At 40.0% G+C, this 8,778-nt stretch overlaps 1 protein-coding gene and 1 long non-coding RNA gene across 8 annotated transcripts in view; one reads left to right on the top strand and one right to left on the bottom strand.

Moving 5' to 3' along the window:
• The window catches only part of LOC121030768 (uncharacterized), a 72,599-nt gene extending 66,212 nt beyond the window's left edge, over window positions 1-6,387 (bottom strand). For both annotated transcript variants that reach the window (XR_005790403.1, XR_005790404.1), the window contains exon 1: window positions 4,741-6,387. This is a non-coding gene — a long non-coding RNA (uncharacterized LOC121030768). The remainder of the gene's footprint in view (window positions 1-4,740) is intronic.
• Window positions 1-8,778, top strand: part of ZNF385B (zinc finger protein 385B) — a 415,410-nt gene that overhangs the window by 281,963 nt on the left and 124,669 nt on the right. The window lies entirely within an intron of this gene.

The raw sequence follows: 8,778 nt of genomic DNA, 5'->3' as shown, positions 1-8,778 counted from the left end.
TTTTTTTTTTTTTTTTTTTTTTTTTTTTTTTTTTTCAGATTGGCCCATTGCATAGTTTTCCATAAGAATCTGTTCCTATTACCAACGTGGGCCAGTTTCACAATTTTAAACCTGCTTGTATCATTGTAACTAATGATATCATCATAACATTCTTCTTTTTTTATTCATGGAGCTAGTATGGTAAAGTAAAGCTTGGTTAATTATTTCCAAATTCTTGGACCTTCCAGGAAAACACTCTTCATATATCAGGTCCAGTGTCAATGGACATATACAAATAGGTAATAGACATATAATCTGGGCTTTAACTGGGGTGGGAGAGAACTGCCATTTCTCTCCCCTTCTCTGGGAGGCAGGAAATTGCTGTGGATTAAAGAAATGTCAATACAAGTTCCCAGTTTTCCTACTTCAGAAATAAATGCGTGTTCTCCCTTTCCCCAACCTTCTTTTGTTCTCTGTTGCTCCCCTTTCCCTACTGAATGTGTGTGCCTGGGCAGCTCTACCTAGTTTGGATTTGATAGGAGAATGGACAGGAAGCTGGATCATTCAGAGTAGAAATCAAGCCAGTTAGTTAGATCAGAGTTAAGCCCCCTATTCATTTTATGTATGACATTGAGCATCTAGAGGGTGATGGTGATTTTTATTCCCTCCTGGCATTAAGTCTGAGAGGCAAACTGACAAGTAAAAGGAAAATTCAAAATTAAAGTTGACACACCTTCCTTAATTCTTCCCAAGGTGCTTAAGTATGATTATTATTTAATGCCTCCTTTTCTCTGTAAATATATGGGGTACCAGTCAACATATGGAATTGTTCCAGATAATAGAAATCTACCTGGAAACTAAGACCAAAATATGAAAAATACCAGAGAGGCTGGAGATACTGGGTTGGATGAGAACAGGTTTCTGGAAGCCTAAGGTGCAGACTAATGCAGAGCTCTCTCTGCAGTGCAGGGTTTTTCAAGAGTTCCTATCATTTTGTGACATCTTCCTTCCATGTGTAACCCTCAAGCTCAGCCCTACTGCATCATCACATTTTGCTTTTCAGACTCACCACCATTGATGGTGGGTCAAGAATATCATCCATGTACATAAAGGACAGTGGCTTATAACATTTTAAGACAGAAAAGAAAAAAGTCTTCAGGCTGACCTCAGGGCTGTCAAGCAAATTATGGCAGCCCAGGATATCTGCTCAGAGAATCATTGTGGTGTGGGAGGTGATGAATGAGTGGTTTTGATAGCCTCGGGCTCCTTCCCGAGAGAGAGAGACTAAGTTGGAAGATGATTTTAGCAACCATGGTAGGTAAGTCTGACAAAACTCAAATACCACCTCCTACCTCTCTGTTTGCGTGAGGAATGATGGCAGAACTGGGTCTTGACTTGTGGAACGTTCAGTATAAAGATGAGAAAAATCATCTTCCTCATTCATTCCTCCTCTTTGAAATGAAAGTCTGCCCAAGCAGAAGAGGATTTCTATGTATCAGAAGTTTTGCTGATCCAGAGAAAAGGGCCTGCAAAATGCTCGCCTTTCCAATGGAGGTTAGAAACTGCCATTGACAAAATGGCACTCAGTTTTTCACCTCCACTCAGTATGTCAAGTCTTTTTATATTCAGGCACCATCAACTCCTAAAGGAATATGAAAGACTATCTTTTGAGAGAAATTAAACATAGGGCAAGTTTGTTTTACTTCACATATTTACAAATGGAATTTGTTATTAGAAGAAACTGAAAGTTGAATATTCATTAGCATCCTAGATCCTCTTTTGAGTAGGAGACTTGAAAGAAGCCTGGGTTTGGAGAGAATTTTTTTTTTTTTATCTTTTCTTCTGTGCTTTTGAGGCTGATGTTAAGTTCTGCCATCTGTAGGACCTGTGCATTTTAAAATTCTTTTACTTATAAGCTTCAGCTCTTTTGGGAAATTGTTTTTGCTTATGTTATCTAAACGGCAGAAATCGGCTTCCATCTCACATAGTCTCTGCATTATTAAAATACAGCTTGTTGTGCAGAGTTTTAATGGACTCTTTAGAGCCTTTACATATTAATGTTATATACTAGGAACTATTAAAGCAGTCCAAATAAAACATATTCACCAGTTAAATGTTCTGTTTTATTTGTGAATGAATGAATGAAAAGGACAAGCTAGTTATCTAAATGGTCATTTATGAAAAAAAAATTATAACCTAATACAAACTTATTCACCTATCTGGCAACTCAATCACATCATTCCAAGGGAGACTAGAATTTGTTACTCTCTTCTCCTTATCTCTAAACAGAAAAACAAGTAAACAAAAACAATTTCAGCCTACTATTGATTATTTATGTATGAAATACATATGGTAAATTCTTAATCCAAGATGGTTATTTTCCTTTTGTCAACAAGAAGAATGTGGTATGTACTTATTGATTTTGAAATTTTTGAAAATACCTCACTAAAGGCTAATTGGTGAAATCAACCAGCTAGAAGGGACAAACAGTAGGGAAAAAGGTGAGAATAAAATCAAATAATCCATCATTTTAAAATTAGCACACTTTTCCTTCTCTCTACCAGAAAACAAAACAAAACAAAACAAAACAAAATTTTCCCATCAAATACTCACTTAAATATTCAGTATTAAAACTTTGTTCAATCAAGTTAGCAAACTACAAGGTTGGGCCCTGGGCATTCCTTTTTCAAACAGATGAAGTAGCACCTAAGACAGTGCTAAGAGCCTAGTTTAAATTTTTTTTTTTTAATGTCTATTTATTTTTGAGAGAGAGAGAGACAGAGTGTAAATGGGGCAGGGGAAGAGAGAAAGGGAGACACAGAATCTGAAGCAGGCTCCAGGCTCTCAGCTGTCAACACAGAGCCTGATATGGGGCCCAAACCCACAAACCAGGAAATCATGACCTGAGCCAAAGTCGGATGCTTAACCGACTGAGCCACCCAGGCACCCCTTTAAGAGCCCTAGTTTAAAGTCAGGCCCCATTGACAGCTTCTATTCCCCACTCTGCCACTCATTAGATGAGTGACCTTGGGAAAGTCATTTAATTTCTCTGGGCCTTGTTCCCTCATTGTAGTAATAGAGGCTTGGACTGGATTTGTTCAGTAGATAGACATTTACTGATCTCCTGATAAATACCATGTTTCTTTCTTTTTTTTTTTTTTTTTAATTTTTTTTCTTTCAACGTTTTTATTTATTTATTTTTGGGACAGAGAGAGACAGAGCATGAACGGGGGAGGGGCAGAGAGAGAGGGAGACACAGAATCGGAAACAGGCTCCAGGCTCCGAGCCACCAGCCCAGAGCCCGACGCGGGACTCGAACTCACGGACCGCGAGATCGTGACCTGGCTGAAGTCGGACGCTTAACCGACTGCGCCACCCAGGCGCCCCTAAATACCATGTTTCAATAAGACATAAAAAAATTTTAAAAACCAGCCCCTGTCTTCAAGGAGCTGAGAGTTCAATGGGGGACACACCTGTAAAAACTAATGCATGCAGCAAAGTAGTTTGATACTACTTTAAGGTATACAAATTTCTTTAAGGTATACAAATATACCTGACATATTGGGGGGCACCACAAGAGGAGTGGTCAGTCCTGTGTAGGTTCAGGTGGGAGAAAGAAGACTGACAAGGACTTTAGAGAGAAGATGCTTGAACTGAGTTTGAATGTCATTCTGCAGATGAACAGGGCATAGAGGTGTAAGAACACAGGCCTGTGGGAGGAAGTCAGTATACAGCCTCAGGATCTAACAGATGTCCTGTCTGGCTGTAATGTAAGTATGAGATGAAATATGCAAAGGATGCCTGGAACAAATGGAAAAGGTTTTATATGACATAAGGATTCTGAATTTTGTAAGAAGCCATGCCACAAGTAGTTCTAAGTAGAACTTAAGAGCTGTTCTTATTTGTGTTCTAGAAAGATCACTTTAGCAAAGTATGGCAAAGGCTTGGAGGGGGCAAAGATTAGAGGCAAGGAAGCCAGTCAGGAAGCTATCTAGAAGCACACAACAGAGATGATAAAGGTGACAGCAGAAGCCGTCGAGTGGAAAGGAAAGAACTGTAGGACATGAGGAAAGTGATTCCTCTAAAATCACTGAATGGATGAGGGGTAAGGAAGGAGGTGGAGGGACTCTAAACTCCCTTTCAGCTTTTGTCTCCCATGAGTCGATTATTCTGAGACAGCTGGATCAAAACCTTTCAATTAAAGGAAAGATTCTCATCAATACACCTAATGAAAAAATATTTTTAGAGCTTTATAAAATGGCTTATTCTGAATTCTTGCTTTTAGACTAGTGGAATATTGTGTTTTTAAACATAACTCTATATGGTTAGTACAGAGAGTCAAGTGGTTAAAGTTGATTCTTTGTTCAGAAGATACACCATAGGCAAGTAAATTGATACTGTAAAGTCACCCTGAATCATGCGGTATGCTGTGAAGAGGCAAAAACAGTCCGGTTGTGCTTACATTCAGAAATTCTATGAGGTAGCTTAATATAAACACCCACGAGACTCTGAGAGCCAGAAATAAGAATAGAGCATATAAGCAATATCCACAGCTAACCTGAAGTCAGAACTCATGCTTAAAACTCCTCTTACCCATCCCCACTCACCTTTTTGACTCGGGGTGTGTTTGTCACTTATTCTACCATAAGCACTGTCTTTACATCATTCTAATGCTTTCTACACTTTTCTTGAAAGTGTCTCTCCTTGATCCCATCCCATCCACTCCAGCCCCCTGTAAGTTGGCTACCACCTAGAACATACCAGTAAGATGGCTCTTGCAAAGACCACCATGTCTTCCGAATTGCCAGCTCCATTGGCCATGTCTCACTCCTCATCTGATCTGACCTTTATGCCGTGTTTATGAAACTCTCGCTGTGACATCACAATCACTCTTGTTCTCCCTCACCTCTGTCCACGCTGCCACTATCAGGCCCATGGGTTCTTCCTTTCAGCTCTACACTCTCCCTGGGTCATTTCATGCACACATGCAGCTTCTTGATACAGATGGTGTTCATTCTCTGGCCGGAGTCGTGTCCCTTTGTTCCATAAATGAAAATTTAACTTTCTATTGGACACCTTCGCCTCCTTGTCCCTCAGGCAACTCAAATTCAATACATCCAACGCTGAATTCGTTCTTCCCCCAAATGTTTGCCTTTTCTGATTACAGTCTCATCTTGTGACAACTAGACCCCTGTATTCCTCTGTGGGCATGTACAACTTTTCATAACTCCCTCTACTGCACACCTCCCCATTCCAAACATGCTCAACTACCTTTATTCTGCCAGATGTCTTGTACTCATTATAAACTCTGAGTCTGTGCACATGCTTAGAAGGCCTTCTTGATACATATAAAAACACATACAGTCATTTACTTCATCTGGCTGCATTTTACTGAAATTTCAAGCCACTGTTAAGGATTTACTTTCTCCAGAAAACTTTTCTGGCCCAGACCTCTGTTGTAGGTGACCATATTTTGAAGTTTTATGGTGGCTTTTACTCTTTTGTAGTAGTTCTCGATAAGGTGTGGGGGAGGGGAAGACATAGGAGATAGAAAGGTGCTTTGCCCCGCAAAGGACATTTGACAAGTGACATGTGACATGTGAAAGTGTCTGGAGACACTTATGGTTACAACAAAGGATTGGGGTGCTACCAATATGCAGTAAGTAGAGGCTAGGGATGGTGCTAACTATCCTCCAGTGCATAGATCTCCACAACAAAAAATCATCCCGTACAAAATGTCATTAGTGCTGAACTTGAAAAACTTTATTCTGTTCTAATTCCATATTTCTTTTTCTGTTTCTCTCATTAAATTATAAGCTTTTGAAGAACATGGACTGTGTCTTATTCAACGTTATATATGTAGGAAGTAACAGGTTGTTCAGTATAGTAGATGCCCTGTATGAGTGCATAAATAGGTGAGTAGATGGATGGATGGTTTGAATGGTTTCCCATTCTAGCCCAGAAAAAAAAATCTATAGTTATATGTAGGCTGAGGACAATAAGTTTGATGTGTCACTCCTGAAGTCACCCTGATGCCACTTCTACTCTTTGAGATGTTGATCATGGAGAGAAGTGGGAAGATTCAAACTATGGATGCGTGTTTCTGTTTTGTGGTGTATTTAAGTATATGTCACTTTATTTATTTAAATGTCTTATATTGGTGAGTGAATTAAAACAATATATGTGTTTATACCCATTGCTAGTAATCAACAAAGGTCTGAGCACATATGATAAACAAGACATTTTAGCATGCTGTGATGAGAAAACATGGTTTGATTTAAATTCTCGTTTCATTCTGGGGCACCTCGGTGCCTCAGTCAGTTAAGCATCCGACTTCAGCTCAGGTCATGATCTCACAGTTCGTGGGTTCAAGCCCCGCATCAGGCTCTGTTCTGACAGCTCAGACCTTGGGGCCTGCTGGGGATTCTGTGTCTCCCTCTCCCTCTTCCCCTCCCGCCCCCCTCTCTCAGAAAGAAGTAAACATTAAAAGAAAGTTAAATTCTGGTTTTGTTCTAATACTGAGCTTTGTAAACCTAAACACGAGTTTTATTGTCATTGATCTTTAATTTTTTCAGCTTTGTTTTGTTTTGATAATGACATGAACTAAATCATATAAAGTACATGGTACATAGTGCTCTCAATAAATCTGACATCCCTCTGCCTCTTCTCCAATCCTCTATTAAGAATTGCATTCGACTCAGAAACAGAGCCCTGATAATCATTGCTTAAACAGATAGTTTATTTTTTCCCCCAGAAAATAAGTCTGGAGGTCTGCAATCCAGGGTTTGTATGATGTTTAAGGAATCCAGGCTCCTTTTAGCTCAATACTTACCAATGCTAAAGTATGGCCCTGATATTCAAAATGCATGCTAGAGTACCAGTCACCGATGCTGTGTGCCAAGCAGCAGATTAGAGGACAGAGTAAGGATGGTGATGATCTGTCTCTTTTAAAGAGAAAACAGAATACATTCTTTTATTTTAAGTTTATTTGTTTTGAGAAAGACAGAGAGAAAGTGTGAGTGGGGGAGGGGCATAGAGAGGGTGAGTCTGAATTTGAAGCAGGTTTTGCACTGTCAGCGCAGAGCCCAGTGTGGGGCTTGGACTCACAAACCATGAGATCATGACCTGAGCCAAAGTCAGACACTTAACCCACTGAGCCATGCAGGTACCCCCAAAATACATTCTGGTACAGTAAGAGTGCTTATGTGTAAATTGTTTAACACCTAGTATCTTGAATATAAAGGACAGAGGGGCCCCTGGGTGGTTCAGTCAGTTAAGCATCCAACTTTGTCTCAGGTCATGAGCTTGGGGTTTATGACTTCAGTCCCCACATCGGGCTCTCTGCTGTCAGTGCAGAGCCCACTGTGGATCCTCTGTCCCCCGCCTCTCTCTCTAGCCCTCCCCCATGCTCTTCCTCTTTCAAAAATAAACATTAAATAAACAAACAAATGACGGAAATGTAGCACTTAAGAATTCATTTTACCTTTCTATACCTAACGTTATTTTATTACCTCTAAGTCATGTGCATGTGTGTATGTTGTGTGTGTGTGTGTTCCCAAATAAATTTACTATATTTTAATACAGACTTACAGAAATGGAGCTCATCCTGGTAGCAAAAAGCACACCCAAAATTTTTCCATAAACAAAATCAGGAATCCTTAGATCAGGGTTAACATGACTAGTGATAAGTCATATTGCTATCATTTATCCAATTTATCATTGGTTTGAAGTGATGAAAAGGGCACTTTACCTTTGTGATATTCTTTAAAAAGAAAAAAAAACGCAAACTCCAATTCAACTATGAAAAAAAAATTAGACAACCCCAAATTGAGGGACATTCATAAAATACCTCCTCAAACTTGCCAAGGCCATGATAACAAAGGAACCTGAGAAACTGTCACAGACTAGAGGAGACTAATGAAGCTTGAGGCATAAATGTAATGTGGTAGTCTGAGATTGGACCCTGGACAGAGGAAGGACATTAGTTTAAACACACACACACATACACAACCAAGAAAAAACAAACAAACAAAAACTATAAGAGGCACATTAGAGGAAACTGGGTGAGGAGTATATGGGAACTCTCTGTATCATCTTTATAATTTTTCCATAAATTTTAAAAGTATTCCAAAACGTGGCACCTCGGTGGCTCAGTCGGTTAAGTGTCTGACTCTTGATTTTGGCTCAGGTCATCATCTTAAGGTTCATGGGATCAAGCCCTGTGTCAGGTTCAGCACTAACAATGCAGAGCCTGCTTGGAATTCTCTCTCCTCTCTCGATCCCTGCCTAGCTCCCATGCACCCACACTCTGCTCTCCTCCTCTCTTGGTCCCCGCCTAGCTCACATGCACACACACTCTGTCTCTCCCAAATAAACTTCAAAACAATAAAAAATTTAAAAAATGGGGGCGTCTGGGTGGCTCAGTCGGTTAAGTGTCCAACTTCATTCAGCTCCAGTCATGATCTCACAGTTGAGTTCAAGCTCCAGGTCGGGCTCTGTGCTGACAGCTCAGAGCCTGGAGCCTGCTTCAGATTCTGTGTCTCCCTCTCTCTCTGCCCCTCCCCCAGCGGCACTAGGCACTGTGTGTGTGTGTGTGTGTGTGTGTGTGTGTGTGTGTGTCTCAAAAATAAACATTAAATAAAATAAAGTAAAAAAATAAAACTACTCCAAAAATGTTTATTTTAAAAAATATGAATTACTGGCACACATCGAAAGCCTGTTATGTTCATTTGTGTAGGACATTATCTACAATTGATACATTTGAGAACAATCTCCACACATGCAGAGCTTTGTCTAGTT

This window comes from Herpailurus yagouaroundi, unplaced genomic scaffold, assembly GCF_014898765.1.
Source record: "Herpailurus yagouaroundi ecotype Mexico unplaced genomic scaffold, PumYag 140, whole genome shotgun sequence".
NCBI lineage: Eukaryota > Metazoa > Chordata > Mammalia > Carnivora > Felidae > Herpailurus > Herpailurus yagouaroundi.
This window is presented reverse-complemented; position numbering and strand designations above follow the sequence as displayed.